Source organism: Opisthorchis viverrini, assembly GCF_000715545.1.
Source record: "Opisthorchis viverrini unplaced genomic scaffold opera_v5_321, whole genome shotgun sequence".
Taxonomy (NCBI): domain Eukaryota; kingdom Metazoa; phylum Platyhelminthes; class Trematoda; order Opisthorchiida; family Opisthorchiidae; genus Opisthorchis; species Opisthorchis viverrini.
This window is the reverse complement of record NW_008751979.1, coordinates 434,498-438,749: the sequence shown is the minus strand read 5'-3', so window position 1 is coordinate 438,749 and position 4,252 is coordinate 434,498. Positions and strand designations below refer to the sequence as shown.

At 47.1% G+C, this 4,252-nt stretch overlaps 1 protein-coding gene across 1 annotated transcript in view; it reads right to left on the bottom strand.

Moving 5' to 3' along the window:
- Positions 1-1,700, bottom strand: part of T265_09973 (hypothetical protein) — a gene marked incomplete at both ends in the record, with an annotated part of 15,251 nt that extends 13,551 nt beyond the window's left edge. Inside the window, 2 exons of the mRNA XM_009176210.1 lie at positions 1,336-1,590; positions 1,654-1,700. The remainder of the gene's footprint in view (positions 1-1,335; positions 1,591-1,653) is intronic.
- Positions 1,701-4,252: the final 2,552 nt, after the last annotated feature.

Here is a 4,252-nt window from a genome sequence, read left to right as displayed (position 1 = left end):
ATGACTGACGCTAAATCCCAACAACGTGTTGTTGGTATGTTTGCTTATTATTCGCAATGGATACCATGCTTCTCTGACAAAATCAAAGCAAGTGAATACCATGCTTCTCTGACAAAATCAGTGTAAGCAAGTGAGTGAGGGCCGTGAGACCTGGGTCCCACTGATCCTGGGCTTTCGTGAAATCGCAGTGATATTTTCGGATGCCGAATCGTGATGTGAACCAACCTCCCCTTATTCTTACCTACGCAACAGATTTAATTCTTTGTGACAATTTTGTTACCTGACATCTCACGTTTACTTTTTCGGGTGCAAGGCGACCACCGTACCATAAAACAGGTGCGCAAATCGTGGCTTCCGTTCAGCTGTAGCACCTTTCGCTGTCTAGCTACTGTGTCACCCGCAGGAAGCACGAGGGCTGGGATACTACCAGGTTGCCCAAGCCTAGATAGAAGTCGAGGCGCACAGGTCGGGTTCGAACGACAGACCTTGCAATCAGTAAATCCACGCTCTAACCAATTGAGCCATCTCACCCGTTTAGAAATCTAGCATACATTTCGCTGTTTACAGCAAAAATCGCACAAAAATCAACTTAATTCTCATACTGAAATAGACCTTTGAGTCGGGCCCGGATCCATAATCTGAGGGTGTACATTGGGCTAGATATTTCAAAGCTTATTATTGCATGCAATGAAGAACACGCTCTGGAATGAGAAAAGTCATCAACAAATTGTCGCTCAGCCAAGAGGCCAAATGAACCATATTTCGGCTGATAAATTAAATGATAGCAAGTGAATGATGAGCGTTTCAAAATAACACTTTCGATCTTCCACCCGAACAGAGGACAAACGGAGGGAAAAACGCCGACTGGAAATATGGACCGAAACCTTAGAAAAACAGTTTAGCTGGCATCCTGGAAAAGAGCCTTTGGAGATAGTAAATACGGATGAATGAAAGGAAGGAATAAAGTGAGAAATATCCGTCGTAAAACATGAGATGTCACCAGGACCGAATGGTTTGTAACAAGCCCTCTCCAAAGGTGGAGAACCCCCGGTGACCTATCTAACAGAGCTCACTGGTGTGGAGGAGCGAAGGAAAATTGCCTGTAGAATGGGGCATATTGACAGTTATCACTATTTTCAAAAAGGGTACACGACCACTATCTGACGGGACCGTCAAAATACAAACAATATTTAATAACCTAAATAATTCTGTATCCGGGTTTGGTATACGCCTCACAGCTGAAAAGCGGAAAGCGCTGCTGCAGGACTGGATAGGTTCGAACCATAATCTCATGCTTGCGAATGAGCCGATTGAGGTAATAGAAAATTTACCCACTTGGCCAGCTGTATCAGTTCCTGTGGTCTAGCGAAAGATGGTATTTCCATCCGGATTGGGAGGTCCAGAATAGCTGTCGTGGGCTTGTATCACCTGTGGCGTAGACGTGACATCGGTTTATGAGTCAATGGTCCAGTTTACAGTGCTGCGGTACGCTCCATTCTATTATACAGGTCAGAAACCTGGTCGCTGCGCGCCGAGGACGTCAAGACTTTCAGTGTTTGACCATCGATGTCTTCTGCGAATCGCTCGAGTCTGGTGTGAACACCGGATCAATGGTGCCGAAATGTCAAATTGCTTTCGGAATAAATAACTCACCATCGATGGATGAACTGATCACGTTTAAGAGGTTGCGCGGGCTTGGCCAAGCGCCCCGATTTCCTCGTATACCTTTCGCAAAACAACGCGAAGGGTGGAAACGAGCCAGAGGCCAAACAAACAAGCGAAGTACGAAAGCCATTACCAGCAAACTCAGTTGCGCTGGTCATTGCCGTCTACCATCTCGAGGTGGTGGGCCAGAGACGGGCCACATCAATAGTTAGAGACATCCTCAGACAACGCCCAGTTACGCTCCCAGTGCAGCTCATGTATCCAAGCTGTTGCCTCCATTACATGATTCCCGTTCCGATCTCCTCAATTTAAAGTCCACTGACACCCATGCATTGAGTCATCAGTTATGTCATCCACCACCTACAATGCGCACCTATCGACTCCACCTTCCCAAATCATCGATAAACGAAACTGCGTTGGCCAGAACAGCCGTACGGCAGAGGCAGGAACGTATTGCTTATCGATAGTTTAAAGTAAGCTAATTCGGAGAAGTTGGCTACCAGCTACACACCATCGGAGAGGGGCCGAAGGACTATTCATCAAACCCGGTTCCACCAAAATGTCTCATTTTTTCGATCGACTTGAAGAATGGGAAGACGATGCGAAAATCCAGCGGAAAGACTGACGGTAGGCGCCTGGCGCACTAGTGCCCGTGTGCGCACAGCATGAGACTCATGTACAATCAACATTATGATTGGTTAGATACACACAAGCCAGGAAGCGCGCGCACTCAAATTGCATTTTTGCACAAGCCAAGATAAAACGGGTTGAATGCTTAAAGCACATAACTCAAGGAAGGACGGACTGCCACTGCGCGTGACTAAATATTCTGAAACAATCTGGGGAATTTTTTCCCGGGGATCCGCGTTCCTCCGCGTGAGATTAGTTCAACATGACGTTCACTGATTCACGGATTCACGGATTGAAACACAGGATCGAGGCATTTGCCCAAGTTTCCCGGGTCGGTTTTGTTCTTGTCGGTCAGAGGCTGTCGTCCACCCTGAAGGCACAAGTGAAAAAACGGTGTAGCACCGCTCTTTGTGTTCTTAGTGAGAGGCAGTATGTTTGCCGGCGCGAGGATTCGCATAAATAAATGTCTAATAGTGCTTTAAGCTGGGTTCCAGGGGGAGCGTGAACAACCGACGGAGGAAGGTCATTCCACACAGCTACTACCCGAAATGAGAAAAAAATTTATACTGAATATGTGCGCTCTGAGCTTGAAAATCTTACTGTGTCCCCACCGTGTGTTTGCTGAGTCAACGGCGAAAAACCTGTTGGCCAAGCTTTGTTCAAACAGGCCATAAGTAAGAATTAGGTCCCCTCGGAGGCGACGGTATTCCAGGGGAAAGAGATCAAGCATTGCGAGACGCGTTTTGTAGCCCAAGGGTGACGTATTTCGTGTGTCCTGAGCGGACAACTTGATTAGCGTATTCCAAGAGCGGTCTTACGTAGGCCCTATAGATTATTTGGAAGTTCATGGGAGTAATACGGAAGAGGGTGCGTCAGATCATCCGTAGAATAGCGAGCGCCTTTTGGATCGATTTCTCATTGTGCAGTGAGAAGGACAAGTTTGAGGAGACCCAGATGCCCAAATCCTTTTTTTGGCATCTATCCTCATGATGTTTTTGTTCCTTTTTCACCATGCATAACAAACGCATTCACTGGGCCTCCTTCAAACGATATATGGACGCACTTTTCGTCATTCAAAGGAAGGTGCCAGTCCAACGACCACTGCTTGGCAGCGTCTACATCCATTTGGAGGGCACTGGCATTGGAACTCCAGGATTTCAAGTCGTTCGCAAAAAGTAGACACGGATATGTAATAAAATCTGAGAGGTCGTTGACGTAGATCAGAAACTGCACTGGTCCCAGGATGAAGGCTTGGGGAACTCCGATGGAGACTGGCGTTGAAGAAGAGCAGGCCGAGCATGTTCTCACTCGGAATGATCTGTCTGATAAGAACGCCTGCGTCCAATGAAGGACTTTCCCTTGAATCCCGTGAGACTCTAGTTTGTGGAGCAGCGGGACGTGTGGGACCCTATCAAATGCTCTTGAGAAGCCGAAAAATATGGCATCCGCTATGAGTCCTTCGTCCTTGACTATGGTTAGGCTGTCCATAAACAAGAGCATGTTTGTCACGCAAGAACGGTTTGGTGGAAATCCGTGTTGAGCTGGAGATATCATGTTTCCGGAAGTAAGGTGATCTAGGATAGCTCGCTTCAGAATGCGTTCCATCACCTTGCACGGCACGCTAGCGAGGCTTATAGGTCTGTAGATGCCAGGCGATAGTCGGTCACCAGTTTTGTAGATTGGTGTGACATGGCTTCTTTCCAAGCAGAGAGAAAGCGACCTTCGTCAAGCGACTGGTGAACGCGTAAATATAGCATTAGAAAAGCTATCCACCTACCCTGAAATGTCCGACCTCTCTTTCTTCACACAACCTTCTTCGGCCAGCCATAGGACTTCTCTCAATCAAAGTTAGCGTAGATCGACATTTGCGTTTTAGGAAATCCCACTTCAGATTTAACTACATATCCAAGACTTTCCGCACTTGGAAACTTAAGTTGCTTTCCTCTCAGTCATTCAT